Here is a 22,573-nt window from a genome sequence, read left to right on the forward strand (position 1 = left end):
GAAAATTTTGATTTTATTTATTTTAAAATATCCTTACAATGGCATTTGTGAAAATTTTTGTTACTTATAAGATTCCATTAAGAGCAAGAGTGGAAATATAAATTTGATTCTTTCATTTGTGGTAACGTCTAAATTTACCAAATAAGAAAAGATTCTCATCACCCAAGTTTTAATTGAATAGAAACTTGGAATCATGCAAGTTGTATAACATGATGAATGAGAACTTTCAAGCATTGGAAAAATTAAGACTAACTATTTGTTCACATGGATGTGTGAGTCAATTAACGGACTAAGGGATCGAGTACACATTCTTGTGCACTGGTTAACTCCACCACAAAAGATCAATAAGACTATATATTCGTCATAATTTACTATAGCTCAGTAAATATGGTTATACTTACAAGCTTAAGTGTAATTCTGAGACATTGGAAAAGGTTCCAATGTATGACAAAGCGAATGAGAAGAATCAAATTAGGCAAAAGGATAAAAGTTTCTCAACTCTAAAAATATCGGAGAGTACTTTAGTATCATGTTATATAATCATCTTAATGATTAAGAGACCTTATCATAATTCATCCTCCAAGTGCATTCTGATAGTTATGAATTGTTGAAGTGGTTAAATCAAGAAAATGATTCATACTTCGTTCCAAAAACAATTCTTAGAGTTATACTCTAAGATTGTAACTTGAGTGACATGTCTTAAAGAAGGTTTAAAACACTTGTCAAAAGTAAGAGTAAATGTTTTCTACTCTTGTACATTTGAAATTGGTAAGTTGTGATGTTTTGGATAAAACAAAGACCAACTAAGGCCAACTGTCTAAAGTGTTTGTCATGATAAAGAATCCAAACTATCTCTTGAATATCTGGCAAGAAAGTCTTATATGTCAAGAGGACAGTGGGAGTGTTAAAGGTCTTGAAAGTCTCAAGAACTAATCAAGAACAAAACCTGAAGTTCTTCACTAGCACACGACGTGAGGTTTATAACCTATCGTGTTGACATATTCTGTGCCCATTCCAATTAAAGTTGGCTATGCATATGAGTTCTTAGAGTTCTCAATTGGTTGCACAACAACATGGAAGCAATGGCAGGCCCTTGAGCTGCCAGATGGCAAGAAATTAAGATTGAGTTCAGTCCATATGAGTTTGGATTTGTCATTATCCTTGTCTTTTGACTATGGTTTTGATAACTCACATGGATAAGAACACATACACCATTAAATCTAAGTGTCATAAGGTTTCTCTCCGATTCATGAAAATGATGGTGAGGAAACACTTTCACTAAGTAGATTTTAGCTAGATAGCAATTCTGATATTTGCATTCTCAAAGTCATTAGTGGAGCATGTGTGGTTAACCGACACACTAACATGGACTTGTGAGAAGTGGAAAAGGTCTAAACAATCAAACTATGATTACGACGTCCCTTTTCATAGTTCTTAAAATTGTTTAGACACCCCTGTGAGCTATCTAAGATAAGGTGTATGACACTGATAAAGTTTTATCAAAGCAATCTAGTATCAGAAATCTGAACTTTAGTAAGAAAGTCAATAAAGTATTGTTTTTCTAGAAGTTTAGTTGATTTCCGAGTACATGTCAAAGCTAGTGGGAGCATAAGTGTTATGCTAATAATCATCATGTTAGTGGGAGCATGATAATTATGATAAAGGTTGCAAGTTAGCAATGTTAATTATAGAAAACAAAAGGTTTCAATTGGGAAAAAGTTGTTTTGCTATACTTAAGGGAGAGGAAATTATACTTCATCTCAAATCTAAAAGCTTAGATTGAGATTTTAATCGTATTTAGTCAAGGATATATATATGAATTTCATGTTGGAATGGCTCAACATAAGAAAATTCTATATATGGGTCCATTATTTGCGTTCTAAAATTTGATTATGATTACGGCATCCCTTTTCATAATCTGAATTATAAGAACTTGGCAAATTGAAATGGAAATATTATAGCAAAAGACTGGTTTAGTCTTTATGTGAGACATCATGAATCGTGACCCATATGCTTTGGATATAGGATCGATTACATGTGCTATATTCATCCTTTCTAAAATTTTCCAAATGCCTGGGGCATTAAGAAGGGAAAAGGTCTAGAACTGGATATGACTAAAATGATTAAGCAATTGTCGAGGACAATCTAAGGTTTACCAAAAATTGGTTGCTCAAGGACAGTTGGAAGAATAGTGTTAATTCTGGAAGGACCGTATTGACATAATCTGTGAGGAGGCAACTCTTGTTCAGAAGTGATAATCAAAATGGAATATGGAAATATTTCAAAGTTAGAAATTATTCAATCTGTGTAAGATTAGGAAACTTAATGCAAGAATGATGTTTCCAAGGAGTTGATCTCCTTTGGAATACTCTGTAATGATTGTTGCCAAGTCTTTGCGACTTTGTGCATAATCATTACAAGAGGATCTATGCATATAAGTTTAGAATCTAACATATTTTAGTAAATGGCATGAATTTGGAATTCTTGCATTTGCAGTAAGGATTTGGGACTGTGAAAAGAGGATCGTTGAAGTTATGTTCAATCAATCTAGTTCACAAAGTAAAGATCATAGACAAACATAGTATGCATACTTGGTGTATGGCATGACAAGTGTTTAGAAAACATAGTGTACATGCTTGTAGCATGGGACAACTATTGTTTTAAATCCAAAAATATAGTTGATAGCTGAAACAGTATACAATGAATAATGTGTAATCATATGTTGATAAATAAAAGGTGTTTTATTTATATTCATAAGTTCTGAGACCATATTGGATTCGATTATTATTATGTTTCACTTTGCATGTTTTAACTTCTAGAATGACTAGGTCATTGTTCTGGATGACTAAGTTATTCAAACCATCCACAGTCGGTCATATGTTGGAAGTATATATGAATCAAGACTGTCATGGGTTGGCTTGTAGAGGTCTAAGATGTTGGACAAAGGGCTACAACACTCATGAGTGCTCATAAGTTCTGAGTATTGGATTCAACCCGCGCTCATTGGAATCGTTTCATGAATTTTATCATGAGTGATCATGAGACGATAATATCTTATATTCTTCAAACCTAGAGATTTGAGTTGTTACTATGAGTTGGTTGTACATTGATTTCACGAAAACTCATTGGTAACTCGATGTTATAAAACATGCTTTTGTGTATGATTCAACAAGTAGTAGAACAAGCCATATTAGTCGAAGTTTATCCATTCCTTTTACCTTTGGGATAAAAGCGATATTTGTGGGCCCCTCGATGATTTGGTGATGACAAATGTAAGTGTTCGGCCGGGCCTGGACTGATTTGATTTGTTCAGTTAGTCAGTCGTCATAAATCGGAAATTAGGAAATAACAAATGGACAGGGATAATGATTATAATCCATGTCTCAGTCCATTTGATATCTAGAAGGGAGGAATATATGATCCCTTATCTAATGGACAAGTCATTGACAAAGGCCAGAGTTCATCGACAAAGTTAGAGTTCGACAGAAGCTTTTGAGAGCTACGATTGCTGATCGGTTCCTGAAGTCATACGCAATAATAGTTTTAGACTTATTCAAGTGGGAGACTGTTGGATTAATGTCTAAGTCCATAACTATAATTGGTAAGACTTGACCCGACCCGACATGGTCCATTTGGGTTGCATGGCATCATGCATTTGGATAGACTAAAATGAGAGAAATAACACTTAAGGTTTGTTAATATATTATAAGTTCTAATATATTAATAAAATTATTTAATTAGTATTGATCAAGAATTAATCTAGGATTAATTAAGTGATCAAAAAAAGACTAATTAAATATATAGGTCGATTGTGTAAATCATCCATACTTGTATAGTGGGCTAATGCTTCATGGATTGTCAAGTGGGGCTAAAACCCATAGGATGCTCCATGGATGCTCCATGGTGTATTTGAACCCATGAATCCAAGGAAATGGAAAGCCATGACAATTAGGGTTTACCTTAATTGTCACTAACTATATAATGATCTTATTCTTGGAGAAAATCGGCCACTATGAGAAATAGAAAGGGCTAGCCGGTTTTTAAGAAGTGTGGTTTTTCTCTCAAGTCATTCCATGTGTTTGGTGTTGTGTGAACCATTTGAGGTGTCACACTTGGGGCACTAGGCACTCAAACTTCATGAATACATTCTACATCAAAGAGGTATGTAATTGTAAATTGTTATATTCATATGAATCAATGTTATAATGCTAGTTAGGATGAATACCTTTGGAAAGTTCATATTTGCATGTATAATAGAGAAAACATAGATCCAAGGTATTTAGGGTTGCATGTACACTTAGGGGTGTTAGAATGCTCAAAACCCAACAATTTCTTCTTAGGACCTGCAAGTCAGAACAAATGTGAAAACCACATCATGTATCAAGTACCCAAGAAATAGCATGCGATGAGCTATTAGATTGAATAGTGTAAGTACCTACAAAGGACGGCTTGATCTTCCCATCCTTGATATCTTGTAGATACTTCGGGCAGCTTTGTTTCCAATGCCCTTTTTCATGGCAGTAATAGCACCTTGCATCCTTCTAGTCGGAGGTGCGTGCAGCAGGACCAGCCTCGGTTCCACTAGAAGAGGTGCCATCATGGGACTTTCCCTTATGGTGGCTCTTGGAAGGTGCCTTCCTCTTCTTACCCTTCCCCTGCCCAATAGCCAAGACGGGGGCAGCAGTAGTAGTTGATGCAATAGATTTATCTTTGAGGTTGATCTCAGCAGTCCTTAACAACCCTTGAAGCTTGCTCAACGTAACCTCCTCTTTGTTCATGTGATAGGTCATGCAGAACTGGTTGTAGCAAGGCGGTAAGGAGTGAAGAATTATGTCGATTTCAAGCTCCTCATTGAAGTCCACATTTAACATTTATAGGCGGTTAACATATCTTTGTATCTTCTAGAGATTAGCAGTGACAAACTCTCCGTCTCTCATCTTGGTCGTGATCATCGAAGTGATGATCTAGTACCTCTCCTGTCTCGCGCTTTGATGGTACCTATCCATCAAATCTTGATGCATCTCGTAGGGGTAGAAGTCCTTGTAGGACTTTTGGAGTTATGCATTCATGGTTGCGAGCATGATGCAATGGACTTTCGTAGCATCTCACTCGTGGGCCTTAAAAGCAGCAATCTCTTCCGAAGTAGCAAAATTGATGTTCACCTCTATCAGCTCCTTGTTGAGGACATACTCCTTGTCCTCGTAGAGGGTAATCATTCAGACGTTTCAGATCCAATCATTAAAATTGGACCCATCGAAGATCACCCTCCCACACAAATTCATAAGTGAGAATGAGCTGGAAGAGTTTGAGCCTGAAGCGTTGTTTGAGTTCGACATCTGAAAAGGAAAGAAGACAAAGTTTGATTAGATAAGAATCCCCATATAAAAACCCAGAGAAATTAGGGCTAGGATCCAACAACATTATTTACAACTTAAAAGAGGGATGTCGTAATTTAAATTGCAAATTATCTGAAGGTAAGTGAATGACGATTCACTAATTTCCACCATGAAAAACAAAAAATGATTTAGTTTTAAATGCATTAAAAACTCCTAGATTTTTTTAGATTCATTGAATTTTTCAATGGCATGTTTAAATCTCGATATGCCCTTCAAGTTTGTAACTGGGATACCGAGGATCACAAACAAGGTGTAAATAACCATGCAAATGTACATGGTGCCCCCAATGTTACAGTCACCTAATCAATGTGTCGCCTAGCCATACACGCTCCATTGATCTTTGACAAACATCGAGTCACCCTTTGCCACCTTTTCCTAGGCCAAATTAGTGTGTCGATTAACCACACACGCTCCACTAACGTTTTAGCAAGGGTACAAAGTGTAATTTCATGGAATAGCATCAAATTCACATTTTTCCTAAAGTAAATAAGATTGGGAATTTTATAAAAAAAACATTTAGTTACTTTATTAATCATTATACTTTTAATGAGGAATTAGTTGCCCTATCCTACCCATTCGGCTAATGACCCTCCACCAATCAAGGAAGCGGTAGGTGAGAGTGAATACCCATTAAATGGTTATTTTATATACCATAACCTTATACCCCCTTATAGATCGGCTTCGTGAATGAAGACTACTAACGGTAAGACTAGCATTTATCTTATACATATATAATAATTATTCTTATAATATTATAATGGTATAGGGATGAATTTTAAACTTGTAAAATTCTAGGGTTTGGAATTCAATTATTTCAAAATTAAACTTTTTAATCAAAATGTAAATTTCAAACCTTAAGGGAAAGTTTTAAAACATTTCAAAACTATCTAGATCAAAATTCAAATAAACAATTAAACAATTAATTTTGGTAATTATCTAATTTTGACCTAATCTTATTTCATGCAAGATAATTAATCAAATAATTCAAATAATTAACATTTATCAAATAAGGTAATAATTATCTAATTAAATGACAAATGTCTTTTATTTTGACAAAGATAATTATAAGGAATCAATAAAATTTGGATTTTATCAATTAAAAGAAATTATGGTAATTATCTCAAGTCAAAATAAGCAAAATCACGAGTTTCCCTCTGTCTGACAGCCCGACTCGCTGAGTCCCCTTTTGGAATCGTCGACTTCATCTGACTCAGCCAATTCACTTTGGGAATCGACGAGTCTGTCAGGCAGAAGGCTAGAAAAATGATTTTAAGCAAAGGACAAACACACAATTCATCAAATACAATAGAAACCAAGCAAGGCTCTGATACCACTGACGGGTTTTGAGCAAAAGAGCATCCTATGTGCACAAGCAAAACCCTAAAGCTTTGGATCTAGGTTTCTCTATTGTACATGCAAATTTATCCAAATCTTGTAAACCCTAATCTAGCATACAACAAAACTAATTAAATACCAAATAAACAAGTTAGATGAATACCTTGATTGTTGATTGTAGATCTTGAAGCTTTGAGAGCCTTAGTACCCCAAATGTTGTGCCTCTAATGAATCACAAACACCACAAGAAATTGGATGAAGCAAGAGAGAGAGAGAGAGAGAGAGAGAGAGGAGAGGGAAAAATCGGCTCCAAGACTTCTAGGGTTTCAGTGTAGCCGAAATCTCATGTCCGAGGGGTCCTTTATATAGGTGTGGGAATTAGGGTTTCAATGATTATCCTTATCTGGTTATTAGCCACCAAGCAGCCCAAGGATAATTCTAGAAGCCCCTCAGACGAATTCCTAAGCCCTTATCCTTAGAATTCGTCCACCCTATACTCTAGGGTTTCCTTACCCAACTTTGCAACTATCACATAATTACAAGTTCAGTCCCCTTTATTCAATTAACCTCTTTTGACCACAAAATTAATTCTTAATTAATTCTTGACCAATGTTAATTAAATAAATATGATTTCTCCTTTAATATATTATTCTTATAATATATTAATAAACCATAATAACCTCTTTCTCCATTATTCATCCAGTCAAGTTGCTTTGGTGAAGGCAACCCAAAAGGACCATACTACAATCGTGTCAAGTACATACCAAATATAGTTATGGACTTAGACACTAATCCAACAACTTCATCTCCTTAAATAGGAAAGGAGGTGATAACAAGACATACTAGAATGACTAGAAATACTAGGTCAAAAAGCTGACATACGAGATTTACTCGATCTTGTCCTAGCAACTTGACTATAAAACAAGAGCTATACGACAACAAGCATTAAATGCAGATACAAACTCAAAACATCACTGATTACAATGTATCTCGGAAAGAGCTTCATCTCGGAATAGCTTGATTTCGAAATGCTTCTCTACTTCAGAACACGTTGAATTTAGTTTCCTAAGGATCTCTTTTCATGTATTAACAATCTCCCCCAAAGTGACCTTAGCTAACAAACAATTATACACTTAGCTTCATCAAAAACAAAAAGATACGTCTTTTGGAGCCAGGTTTGGACTTCAATATTACAACTGAGATGCTTAATGATTTTTTTCTTGATGTGCTCAGGGGATTCACTCTTGGCAGCATTAATAATGTACTTTTGAAGGATCTTTGTTGGAACAAGATTTCTTTCAAGAACTAAAGAATTCCTTTTGATTGGTATTCTTCTTGAGATAGAGGTAACCAAGTTCTGGTTCTTAGATAGGGCCTTCTGCCAGGATCTATGCTTTAGGGAGTTCAGTGATGACTTTTGCCAAAATGTTTTTAGTACCGAAGAGGTGAGCAAACTCAATGTCGGATCTGTAAAAATCAGCAACATAGTCCTTTAGGAAGCTTATTGCAGCATTGTAGGCTTCGATGCTAAATTCGTATGATTGGCAATCTCAGAAGTGAGCATCTATGGTGAGAATAACGTTTAGGTTGATCAAAGGAAAATCAGCATCTGTGATTGTGATATTGGTTTCATTGTTCCGAGAAACATAGAATCTGTACAACATGCAATTGAGATCAAACTCACTTTGAACCTTGATACCAAATCCGATGATCTTGGTGATTCGTTTCCGAGACCATACTTATTTTTGGGGTTAAGCGTTAACAGAGTAGGGATGCCTAGCATCAGATTCAGATTGTCTTTGGTTGCTTGAATTTGAATGCTTTCTTCCAAAGCTTACTTTATTTGTTCCTGAGACCAACCCTCGGACTTTCTAAATGTCACTCAGTACTGATGAGGGTTTAATGATCATCAAATGGATGAAGAGGAGCGAATTCGATGTAGAATTGACCATGTGTGGAGAATGGCAAGTCAAGTTGATCAACATCTTATGTCAGAAGATCATAGTACATGAAGGGAACTATGTGAACATCATGAATAACTCCTTCTCGGAAAAGAAGAGAGATTCCCAACATCAAATTCAGATCGTCTATAGTTACTTGAATCCGGATTCTTTCTTCCAAATCTTGGTTTATCTGTTCCTGAGACCAGCCCTCAGACTTTCTTAACGTCTTCACTGGGCTGTCTGAATTGGTTGCAATCTTTTTGCCTTTGTCTTGAGGAATTTCACCCATACTAGCAATAGATGAAATAATTTGTTGACTGGATTTTATGAGTTGGTGGAGGAAGCAGAGGCTCCTTAGGGAGATCATCAGGTTTCTGAATGGGAGAACCTTCGTCGATTTAAGGGATCCTCGGAGCAGGAATAGGTGGGAGCATAGACTGAGTAGCTCGAAAGGCATCAACAGTCAGCTTTTCCATTTCTCGACTTCGTTTGAACGCATCATGTAAGGATGAAGGCCAGGAAACCGAGGACCATTTCTTCTTTTCTGCTTCATAAATAGGTTTCATCGACTGTTCCATGATGACTTGAAGTCCTAAGACTGCTTTTTCAGTTAAGTCTTCTTGTTCTTCATCATCTTTCTTAATAGGTTCAAGAATTTCAATCGCTCCATGAGAAGATTCATCATGGAGCGTAAAATCTGAGACAGACTTCCATTGAATTGTTATATCTCTTTCTCTTTCTCTTACTTCTCTTACTTCTCCCCTTCTTGCACTGGAAGGCCTTGCATCCGATGCAAGTCTATCTTCACTTTGAAGTTCACTCAATCGTTCAAATACTCTTTAGAAGCTCATATTGATTTGTTCGGAGAGAGCATCGTACTCCTCGATAGTAGGAGCTTGAGTCATGAGATGGGTGAAATTTTTAACAATAATGAGGAGCATCTCATCGAATTTATGGTTCGGAACTTAAACAATATGTCAGGTTGCTCAGAGGAGCTTGATAAGAACATGTTGCATAACCATATTCATTTCATCCTTTTCCAAATCTCCTTCTCTAGTCTTTGAATTTGTTTCTCATGACGAATATGAATTTGCTTGATGAGTTCGTTGGTAGCACTAATCATATCGTCATCAATCATGAGCATAGTGGTGGTGGTGGAAATGTGATGATCAAGACTGTCGATATACTTTTGTTCAACTTCTTCAAGAGTGTGCTTGAATCGAAGAGAAATGAGTTGGTCGAGTTTATTGGCGCATTCAATTTCTGAGGGACCGACATCTTTGATCTCGGAAAGATATTTGAGTATGAGCTCTAGCTTGGAGTCAATACTTGTGACTTTTGTTATCAATCTTTGAATAAAGACTAGCAACTTTCTGAACGAGGGAGTCAACTTTGGAAATAGCAGAAGCAACATTGTCTTGGAGTTCTAACAAGGCAAAAAGATCTGTAATGTTTTCATCAAAAGATCCTATGTCAAAGGTAGAACTCTCTGACTTCATGTCAACATCATCATCTTCATCATATGGTTTTGAGGGCTTGGCTCCATCAATCGGATTATCTTGAGCTTTGGGAGAGGAGTTCTTGTTTGCTTGGTAATCTTCTTCTCCTTCCTATTCCCCGGAGGATGAGTAAAGGCCGAAATCATAAAATAGTTTTGAAGAGGAAGGCTTATGCAACATATTGAAAGTACTTGGAATCGGAATGGCATCAACATTTATATTGTCATCTTCGAACATGACATCATCTGAGAGATCTTTTTCAAAGGGATGCTTATGAGCTTCTTCACTTGTACATTTCATCAGAGGATCATCCAAAACATTTGTGGGATCGGGAACATCTCCTGTAGCAGTTTGTTGAGCTTCTTTAGAAGGATTAAACTCTTGATCAATTTCTGCATCTGATGGAAAAGTGAATGGAAGATGACGTCGAAGAGCTTGTTGACGCATAGAGATAAGTGTATACTCTACTGGTGCTCTTGTTAGCTTCGAATATCTAGAATGAGCCCTATCAAAAAAATCAGACCAATCTTTGTCAAAAATACCCGATCTTCCTTTACCCGAAGCAGGTATCAGACCGGTTGTTGATTCTATAGGAGGGACTGCTCCAACTTTGTAAAGCTTAGAATCAGAGGAAGGGCCCCCCTGATTTTGCATGTGAAGAAAAGAGAGGGGTTTCCAAGTTGACTCGTGGGTCTGTCCCAAGGGGGCCAAAGGACTTTGTTCAATACCAGCACCATCTTTTTAAGAAGATGGGGGTAGATTATGTGCAGACTCCCTGTAAGTGTGTGCATGTGATATTGAAACTCCGAAGGGTACTTTAGAAGAGTGGATGGGAGGGGTAGGTAGAAATCCAGAGTCAGATCAAATGCCAATATGTGAATCATTTTGAGAAGGTTCACTGGCTTTGGTTCTTTTTCTAGTTCGAACTTTGGAAGGGGATCTCTTACGCTTTTCCATTTGTTTCTTTTGTCCACCAAAAGAAGTGGATTTGTTTGCATCCGAGGGCTGAACATCCGATACTGCGGTAGATTGTGTTGGGTTGTACACAACCAAAGTCTCAGTATGGTGTTTGAGATAAGTTGAGTCGAATGGAACAGTAGCTAACATATGAGTGGGAAAACGTCTAACAGGTCCAAAAGCAGATTGGTATGGTAACCTATAAATCTTAATAGTTTGAATGAGCAACATACCTCTTTAATGTCGAAGTTGAGTGGAATGGCTTTGAGGCGTTCAAAGTAGATTTGTTGTAGTATCAGAGCCCAAAATCTCGGACTTCAGATTTCATTCGATTTTCTCTTGATGGCGAACTTATGAAATTCCTTCCACAATACATTGTTTAGGTCAACAACATTGTTTTTTCAGGAGAAGATACACCACATACAACCAATCCTTTCTCGTTGTGTCTATGCCACCACACTTGTCGGATAATCCACGGAGAATGAGATGCATCAGTATGGTCCATAACCCGAGAACTGCAGATTTCTTGAACTCTTTGGCCTTGAACTTGCCGTTAAACCCAATTTGATTGAGAAACATCTGGAAATCTTCAGATGTGGGTTCTTGAACACAAAAATCCTTGGGGTTTTCTGGGATGCCGCTAGCTTTGAGAAAAGTTCTTTTGTGAACAGGAACAATTTTCTCGTCGACGATCTTCACTTCCAGACCATCATCTTCAATCGTGATTATTTCAAAAGCTTTGTGGAGAATGCGTAGAGGAAGTTTAGGGTTTAAAATTCCTTTATTGATAACCTTAAAATTCCTTTATCGTTGAGAATCTCATAATGATAGGATTCTGACACATCACGTCATAAGATACTTCGAGGAGAAGATGAAAACATCATGTGTACATAATATAGAGTTCAAGATGGCACAATCCCAAACTGAATATCAGAGGTTAGAATGCATGAAGATCTTAGAGGAAAGGTTTCAAAAAGATTTAAGGTTCGATAACTGAAAGAGCAGATCTTGGAGGAAGATAAAAATGAGTTGTATTATCGTTTCAGATTTAAATTCCGAGGTGAACTTCAGGAGATGTTATTTCGAGGTTGAGAACACTGATATGAAATTTTCTCAAGATATCCGATGTAACTATATCGAACTGAACTTCAAATGACAAGGAAAGCTGAAATATTAAGTCTTGAAGAACGATTAGAAAAAAAGACACATAATGATCCTTTATTTTCTGGAAAAAAAAAACTATTCCGAGTAGAAAAAGAAATTGATTTGGAATTATTTGACTTTCTAATGTTTCAATTAGAGAGTACAAACTTCTTGGAAGAATGGAGGATCAGGCATCACTATTCCCATTTTTTCAGAAACCCATTAAATTTGGTTTCGTCTAATGCCTTAGTAAAGACATTAGCAATTTCTTCGTCATATGGAACAAAGATGAGCTCAATGTTGCCCTTTAGAACATAATCTTTAATAAAATGGTACCGAATGTTCATGTGCTTGGTCAAGGAGTGTTGAATTGGATTGTGAGAAATTGCAATTGCACTTTGAGAGTCACAATAGATTGGAATTTTTTGAAATCGATAACCATAGTCCAATAGCTGAGATTTCATCCTGAGAACTTGCGAAGTGCAGCTTGTAGTAACAATATATTCTACTTCGGGCATAGAAAAATCAATACAATTTTGTTTCTTGGATGACCAGCTAACCAATATTCCACCAAAAAATTGACAACCTCTAGATGTAATTTTCCTATCCAGTTGAAGTCCACCATAGCTTGATTTAGAGTAAGCTTGAAGAAAGAAACTCTCATTTGCCGGATACCAAATTATGAGTCTCTTTGTACCTTTGAGATATTGAAAGATTTGCTTGACAACCAGAAAATGGGACATCTTCAGATTAACCTGGAATCTAGCACACAGACATGTAGAGAATTTGATGTCTGGATGACTTGCGGTAAGGTAGAGTAACGACCCAATCATTCCCCTATACTTCTTCTGATCAACAACAACACTAGATGGGTCCAAGAAGATCTTGTGTCTAAAACCCATTGGAACCTTTTCAGAGGCACATGTGTCCATTGAATATTTCTTCTGAAGTTCAAAAATGTATTTTTCTTGATGAATAAAGATTCCCCAGTTGGTCTGCTTGACTTGCAGTTCGAAGAAAAAACTTAATTCTCGATCCATGCTCATTTGGAATCGACTAACCATTATCTTTTCAAAATCAGCAACCATCGTTGAATCGGTTGATCTAAAGATGATGTCGTCGACGTATATTTGTACCAACATCTGATGTTTCCCATTGGATCTTCAGAATAATGTAGCATCAAGAATTCCTCTTTGAAAACCAAAACACTTCAGCAAAATCAGTGAGAGTCTCGTACCAGGCACGTGAAGCTTGCTTGAGGCCATAAACAACTTTTTGAAGTTTGTAACAGTGGTTTGGATATCATAGATTTTCAAACCCAGGTGGCTATTCAAGATACACATTGGTATCAATTTCATCGTTGAGAAAAGTGCTTTTAACGTCCATTTGGTAAACTTTGAAGCCTTTGTGAGCAACATAAGCGGGAAAGATTCGAATGTCTTCAAGATGAGCAAATCATTTGGCCACCAATCTCGCTTTGTTTCTAATTATGACTCCAACGTCTTCAAGTTCGTTTTAGAAGACCCATATTGTGCCAACAATAGGGTGATCCTAAGGAGGAGGGGCAAAAGTCCACACTTGATTTTTGTCAAATTCTGCTAACTCTTCTTGCATAGCTGTAATCCAATCAGAATGTTCTAAAGCCTCCTTCATGGATTTTGGTTCGACTGTTGATATGAATGTAGAGAAGTAACATTCATTTTGAATGTTGGTAGAAGAGCGAGTTTGAACACCGACATTGAGATTTCCAATAACTTGATTTGGAGGATGATCCTTCGTCCAGATATGCAATCTCGAAAGTTCTTGTGCAAAAATTGATCCGATGTCAACAATGGGGTTGTGTTGCTCCCTCTGAATGGTTTGAATTTGAGGATGATGTTCCCCCTAAGCTTCTAAACCAGATATATCAACATCGTCATGGTTCGGAAAGTCCAAGAAGTTAGCATCATCTTCATTGTTGTTTGGAATGGGATTGAATTCGGGGAATTGATCTGTTGCATCTTGAAATCCTTCAACATTTGATTCGAGGGTTGGATGACTATTCTCCCCCTAAACCTGAGAAAGTTGAAATGGATTGGAATCAAATGGAGGGAAGGTTGGGGTCAAGCCATATACATTTTGATAAACCGTAGTGACAGATCAAGACGGTCTTGATCGAGATTCTGAATCAAGAGCGATTTCAGATGGTCCAAACATGCTTTCATAATCAAATTCATAAATGAGTCATTCTTTTCAGTCTTCTTTCATAACATAGCTATGCTTTTTTTTTAGAATTCAACTCAACGGTTTGCATCAGTGAGTTAAGCGACGCTAATCATATTATGCTTGAGATCAGCTTTATATGTCACATTGGAGATAGATAATTGCCATTGGTCAAGACGCCATAACCTCGAATTTGTGAGAATGAAGTTGTTGCCATATGTAACATAACCAACATTTGGAACGAGCTTTAAATCATGTAGATATTCTTTCTGCCCAGTCATGTGCATGGTGTAACATTCATAAAATTCAATCCAATTTAAAACTTTTTAAAACATTCAAACCCATTAAGTTATTACAATTTGTTTTCAAAACACTTTCATATCAGAGTTCCCAGTACACTGGGCGTACTCCGCCTTGTGTTGACCACCATCGGGGTGGTTGACCCAGTACGCTGGGCGTATTGGATTTACGCAGGGCGTACGCGAGTTGTTCTTAAAACTCCAATAAGTGCTTAATGGCTTAAGCACTTAAGCCCAAATTACAGATCCATCGACCAAATGTGCCTTACAATCATAAAGTATTGAAATTTATCACTTTGGACTTCCAAAAAGTTCTTAATACATGGTCTTAATCCATTAAGACCCTTCTACTACATGCATGGGACACCTTCAGCCATTGGGACATCATTTTTATCACTTAGGGCCCTTCCTAGAGTCTAAAAGGACAACTCATTTCGTCCAAATCATAACATGTACCAACTTGGGGACTTTAGGGACAAGAATGGTTCCATAAAGCTAGAATGGCTAGATCTATATCCTTCAAGCATAAAGTTTGAAGCTTTTTACCTTCTGGAGCTTCTATGGCACCAAACAACTTCAGATCTATAAGCTTGTTCTCCTTCTCCAAATCCTTAATGCAACACCCCTCTCCAACAACTCAAAATACACTCTATAAGCTCACACCTTCAAGGAAAGGATTAGGGTTTGGGGAAAACGGCTCTAAACATTAGAGGCTAAGGTAAGCGAGGGTTATGAGCTCATAAGGTTGTTTATATAGCACCCAAACCCTAAATATTAGGGTTTCCTTCTGATATGAGTATGCCCAACGTACACAAGTATACGCCCAGCATACTAGGGCGTTCCTAGTACGCTCAGCGTACCCTTATGTACATGCAACGTACTCCTCCTGGTTCCAAAATTGCAACTTAGCCCTTAGGCTTTTCATGGCTTTACCCTTCCATCCCAAGGGACTATAAATGACAAATCTTGGGATGTTACACATGGAACAAGAATTATCAATATAACATATTTTATCTTGTTCCAAAGCACAAAATGCCTGCAAAATCAGAAAGTTTCGGACTTTTTAGGCTCCAAGTTAGATTCACAGAATTTAGAATGGGCTTTAGACTTGGTTTGTGATTTCGAAGCAACTGGCATGACGGAATACTTTTTCCGAGAGTCTTTTGGAAAGAAGAAAAATGAAAGGGTCTTTTCATTTATCCAAAAATCATATTCAATAATTGATTGTCTGGGCACTGCTTTTCTCAGAGGAACAGATTTCCGAGGAGTTGCTGGAAGGACTGTTTTCAGAAGTGCTTCAATGGATTTTTCATATTTTAATTCTCCATTCAAATTTTTGGTCTGAAGATTTAGATGACTTCTGAAGAACAGTGTTCCGAGCAACCCTTCCTTTGTTTACAGCATTCGTATGCACATTTGAATTCGGAAAGTGTGTTGGTTTAAAAATTGTGCCATCAGAGGTAGCAATAAACACAGAAGAGGTAATTGTCCAAAGAGAGCCAGTTTTCTTTGGTGAGGTCTCAACAGTAACATTTTTCATAGAATTGTGACAGACGTGTCCTTAGCAACTAAACTAGCATGATTGGAGGGCCTCTTAACAATCTTAATAGGTGAGAAGGTATTATGAGTCCTGGTAGCTGGACTAACTAATTGAGCAAATTTCTTTTCGAATTTTTTAAGAAACCTAGAGCATTACCTAGAACTAGTTTCTTTCTCAAGGGCTTTCCTAGCTTTGTTCTTTGGATGAACAATATCTTTCTTGTTCAGCCAAGGTTTCTTCTGAGATTCAGATGATGACTTGGAAGACTGTCCAATAGAAGGGTTGTTGAAACAAGGCTTGAGCGGTATTAGAGTTGATTTTAAAAACACATTGGAGTTGGAAACACAAGAATCAGACGAGATTTCATCATCACTCTTAAGTTATACTTCACTATCAAAAGACGCCCATACGAATTGAATTGGTCTAAGTCATGTCCATTAAACGTGGAGGATTATGATGTTAATTAAGGATTTATATATTTTGGGTGTTAGATGGTTCAAGGGATTTATCAGTGCAAGGAGTTAGAGTGTTGTTGTGCTTCTCCGGTTCTGCTAATCAGGTGAGTTTCTCACTATGACATGTATCCCATTGTATGTCCTTTGCATTTTAGGATAGAGGTGTTGTTAGAACATGAGTATGTTAGTGGTTGAGATAACTCCTTTGTATATATGTGTAGTAAGGGACACTTAGTGTCATTGTATGCTAGACTGGTAGGGTCTTTTATATTGATTGTATGGTACTGATAGGAGTTATGTTTGGATAGGGTAATTGGGGTAGGCCAGTTATCAAGATTATGTATGACTGATCAACAAAGGACTTAATTGAGGAGTGGTCAAGGGTAGGGTAACTAGGGAAGGCTAGTTTCCAAACAAATGTACTATGCTATATTATGATGTGAATATATGTTATATGGTTATGTGGTAATGATAGCATGGGTTCTATGTAGTCTGAGTTGGATAATCTGAGAACTCTTGGTCTAATGCCTTATTGTGATGTTTTTATCTGATTGTTCACTTATGGGTGGATTATTTTTTAGACTGTCTATCTGATCCCTGATTACATATGACTTTGTTCATGATAGGGAAAGACCATGGTGGTAACCCATGGCACTTGTTTGTAAGACCATGGGGGTATCCCATGTCATTGCAGGGATAGACCATGGGGGTAGCCCATGGCATTTACATTTTAAGACCATGCAGGATAAAACAAAAAAATAAGACCGAAAATTATAAAGTGCATGGTGAGAAGGTACATATAGAACCAACAAACAAATAGAAAAGGTAAATGCACATAATAACTAGGAAGAAAAGTATTAGCAAAACAAGTTGAAAGTAAAAACAGTGAAAACTAAGCGAAATGCACAAACAATGTAAATGAAGCTAGTACTTAGACTAGTTATGTACTGTTCCACGATCCTGATCTTATGCATCAACACTCTCTAATAAAAGCTCGTTTCATTGTAAAGAGATAAACCTCATTCAAATCTAACATCACATTATCTTGACACTTGTTCATCATATGTTCTCTCTTCCTTGCATGATCTACAACGGCCATCTCCATGCTTTGGAGTAAAAAATGCCACCTATGTCTTATGTAAATGTTTGGTTTCTATGTGAATGAAGCTGCTCCTATTATATTTCTAAGTGTTGTTTTTGGTACCTTATGCAATAAAAATATATCACACAATTACTACAACATCCTCACTTTTGTGACCTCCATATTCCATTTGTGCGTGTTCTTAATAACATTTAGAACCATTTATGGGATAATGACTTGAAAGGATAACGAACTTTCAATTTTGTTCATATTTAATCATTGAACTTTTTACGGCTTGATTTCCTCCTAAATTATTTGAAATTGTTCACATTTTACCCTTATGACCGGTTGTTGTAACTGGTCATAAGGATAAAATGTGAACAATTTCAAATAATTAACGGGTAAATTAAACACGAAAATAAATTCGATGACTAAATATAAACAAAATTAAAAGTATGTTACCCCTTCAAGTCATTATCATTTCCCTTAAAATGATAAACATACGGTGTCATCATCTTATATTAGGGGTAAGCATTTGGACTGGTAGACCAGACTGGACCGTTTTTTTAAACCACCGGGTCGATTCTCGGTTCTAGGAATCAATCAAAACCGATCTAATTTTTTTCCTGGTCTGGTCCGGTTTTTACCGGGTTTAGAACCGGTTAGACCCGATTTTTTTTTAAAAAAAAATTGTAATATGTGAATTTTTTAAACAACCATAACTCATTAGTTTTAAGTCGAATTGACACGTGGTTTTTTCCAACGTTTAATTTACAGTTTGTATATGAATTTAGACTATAACTTTGTTGATTTTGGTATTATATTCAATGAGTTACAGTCTTTCAAAGTTGAGCTATCAAAGCTGAAAATTTTCAACTTTTCAGCAACATTTTTTAAATATTGTAATCTGTGAAAATTTTTAAACAACCATAACTCATTCGTTTTAAGTCAGATTGACATGCGGTTTTTTCCAACGTTTAATTTACAGTTTGTAGATGAATTTAGACTATAATTTTGTTGATTTTGGTATTATATTCAATGAGTTACAGTCTTTCAAAGTTGAACTATCAAAACTAAAAAAATTTCAGTTTTTCAGCAAGATTGTTAAAATTTTGTAATTTGTGAAATTTTTTAAACAACCATCACTCATTCGTTTTAAGTCGGATTGACCTGCGGTTTTTTCCAACATTTAGTTTACAGTTTGTAAACAAATTTAGACTATAATTTTGTTGATTTTGGTATTATATTCAGTGAGTTACAATCCTTCAAAGTTGAGCTATCAAAGTTGAAATATTTCAACTTTTTAACTATTATTTTAGATTATAATTTTGAATTTTATGTATCTTTGACAGATAAATCATATGAAATAGATCTTTGTGAACTTGATTTATATGTTAGTTGATTTTATTTGTAAAATTAATTTTGCAAGTTATAATATTATAACATCAAGTAGATTAGTTATGCATGAAATGAAAACATAATATTTTTACAAGTTATATGGTATCAAACCTAAAAATTTATTTTAACGACTTGTACTCTATACAATTAAAATTGTATTGGACAAAACGGGTCAAAGAACCGGAAAACCCGAACACAGACACGGACACGACTCATCTGGTCCGGTCCGGTTCGATCCAAATGTTCACCCTATCTTATATTATGTTTTAAAATTTTATTTGTTTTTGTAAATAGTAACATTGTTGAACAAATTTTATTGAGTCTTCATTGTAAGAAATTAAGTTTTAATTTAGAAAAAAAATAATCCTAAAAAATAATATTTTTTATAAACGTTTTTAAAATATTATTTTTTATTTCCCGAAATTCACGGTCCATGTGAGTATACAAACAATTCACGACTTCATTATCATAAACTTCTTGAGCAAGCAAACAAAACACGTACCCAACACCAAAAACGCCACCCCTTCCAAAACCCACCCCCACTCGACCCGAACCGACCCGACCCCTAAATTAAAGACAAAAACCTCCCTTCTTTATAAACCTCCATTCACATCATCCACACAAACACCACCACCATGAACAAATCCGCCATGGGAGACCTGTTAGCTCAGTTAGGTTCAGTTCTCGCTAGTGTCATGTTCGTTTGGGCAATCATCCAACAATACTTCCCATACAACATCCGTAACTTCTTCGACAAATACTCTCAAAGATTCCTCACTTTCTTCTACCCTTACATCCAAATCACCTTCAACGAATTCACCGGAGAACGATTCAAACGCAGTGAAGCTTATTCCGCCATCGAAACCTACCTCGGCACCACCTCCTCCATGCAAGCTAAGCGTTTCAAAGCCGATATCATCAAGAACAACACACAACCACTAGCGTTATCCATGGACGACCATGAAGAAGTTGCAGACGAATTTAATGGCGTCAAGGTTTACTGGGCTTCTGGGAAGAACATACTCAAATCACAATCATTTTCTTTCTACCCAAACACAGATGAAAAGCGATACTACAAACTTACCTTCCATAAACGACATCGGGAGCTTATCTTTGGGCCGTATTTGAATCATGTTCTTAAAGAAGGTCGTGAAATCAAAGTGAAAAACAGACTCAGAAAGCTTTACACCAACAACGGATCGCAATGGAGTCATGTTGTTTTTGAACATCCAGCTTCGTTTCAAACTCTAGCAATGGATCCTGTGAAAAAGCAAGAAATTGTTGATGATTTAACAACTTTTAGCAACGCAGAAGAGTTTTATAATCGAATCGGTCGAGCTTGGAAACGTGGGTATCTTCTTTATGGTCCGCCGGGAACCGGAAAATCCACCATGATCGCCGCCATGGCCAATTTCTTATGCTATGATATATATGATCTTGAATTGACTGCTGTAAAAGATAACACAGAGCTCAGAAGATTATTGATCGAGACTTCGAGTAAATCGATTATTGTGATTGAAGATATCGATTGTTCAATGGATCTCACCGGACAACGGAAGAAGGATAAAGAAGAGCCAGAAGAGAGTGATCCGGCGAAGAAACCAGTGAAACCGCCGGAGAATGAGTCAAAGGCGAGTAAAGTCACTCTTTCTGGTTTGTTAAACTTCGTCGACGGTTTATGGTCAGCGTGCGGCGGCGATCGGTTGATAGTTTTTACAACTAATCATGTTGAAAAGCTCGATCCTGCACTAATCAGAAGAGGTCGAATGGATAAACATATTGAATTATCGTATTGTGGGTTTGAAGCTTTTAGGGTTTTGGCGAGAAACTATCTTTATCTTGAAACACATGATCTGTTTGAAAAGATTCGTGGGTTATTGGAAGAAACCCAGATGACTCCGGCAGACGTCGCCGAGAATCTGATGCCGAAGACCAGTCCGGCGGATGTAGAAGGGTGTTTGAGGAGCTTGATCGAAGCTCTGGAGAACACGAAAGAGGAAAAAAGGATCGAGGAAGAAGAGAAAAGAAAAAAAGAGTCGGCGGCGGCGGCGGCGGCGACGGCGGCCGCGGAGGAGAAAGATGAAATCAAGGTAGCAAAACCAGTTGAAAATGGTTCAAATGGAAGCATATGATTGAATCATAACAGTTTGAGAAGATCGGCGCCGGCGAGGCGCATGGTCTCCGGCGAATTTTGGGAAGACTTTGCCGACAAAATGGAAGATGACATTTGGATAAGTTCAATGGTAAACTGCCGGTCATAATTTTTGGGTCAAAGGACACTTTTGGTCCCTACGGTTTATTTATGACGATAATAGCCCTTGTAATTGTATTTCAAGTTCCCATGTAATGGGAGCGCATGTAGTTTATGCCTTTATGGAATGAAAGTAAATAGCCAAAAAAAAAAAAAAAATGAAAAAAATTCCTACACGAATTGAATTGGAAAACTGGATTCCAAATTATACCCAAGAAAAGAAAATTATGTAACTAACATTTCAAACAAAAATAATGTGTGTCCGTTAAAATCCTCCTTAATAAATGAAGAATTTTTTGCCACATGTCAATCTCCTATGAGTTTTGACACTTGTCATTTTGTGGTATTTTTAAAAAAAATAATATTTACATGTCAATTTATGGCTTTTTTTCAATTTTTAAATTAAATTAAAAAGTCACATTATCTTATACTTATATATATAAAGTATCAAATGTAATAAATATTATAATAAATTACAATTAATATGTTTCTTCATTTCTTATTTTAAAATTTTATTTTAAAAAATACTTATTATTTATATTTTAATATTTTATTTTCTTTAATCAATCCGTGTAATACACGGGTTTTACACCTAGTATCTAACATATAAAAGGAATGAAGGTCAAGTAAAAGTTAATAAACTAAACAGAAAGTTGTTTCCCCCGTTTAAAACTAGGGAGCTAATATGTTTATTAAATATCAAAATTTAACATAATAAAATGTAATGATTTTTGAAGGAAAGTCGTAGCTTTTCACAAAAAGTCTTGCCTTTTCATCAAATAACGTCATTTTAATGCCTTTTCGAAAATACAAATGCACGGCAACCTTTAATTTAGGAGATTATTTTATAGGGAAATTAGGTTAAAACCTTAAAATAAATAATAAATAATAAATAGTTAGTGGATTGCTAACACAATTAAAATCTGTGTAGATAAATAAAAACTAAGAAATCAAATATTAAATAATATTTAGCTTGTAAACCACTAAACTAACATTAAAAAAGAACGTTGAATGCTATAAATGATATTAAGGTAAAAATAGAATGATATAATTCACAAGAAAGAAAATGCTAAA

The 22,573-nt window shown here is 36.2% G+C and overlaps 1 pseudogene; it reads left to right on the forward strand.

The window, feature by feature from the left end:
* Positions 1–19,814: 19,814 nt before the first annotated feature.
* LOC145097836 (AAA-ATPase ASD, mitochondrial pseudogene) lies at positions 19,815–21,770 on the forward strand (annotated as a pseudogene).
* Positions 21,771–22,573: the final 803 nt, after the last annotated feature.

This window comes from Lactuca serriola, chromosome 4, assembly GCF_051521515.1.
Source record: "Lactuca serriola cultivar US96UC23 chromosome 4, Lser_US96UC23_V15, whole genome shotgun sequence".
NCBI classification, from domain to species: Eukaryota; Viridiplantae; Streptophyta; class Magnoliopsida; order Asterales; family Asteraceae; genus Lactuca; species Lactuca serriola.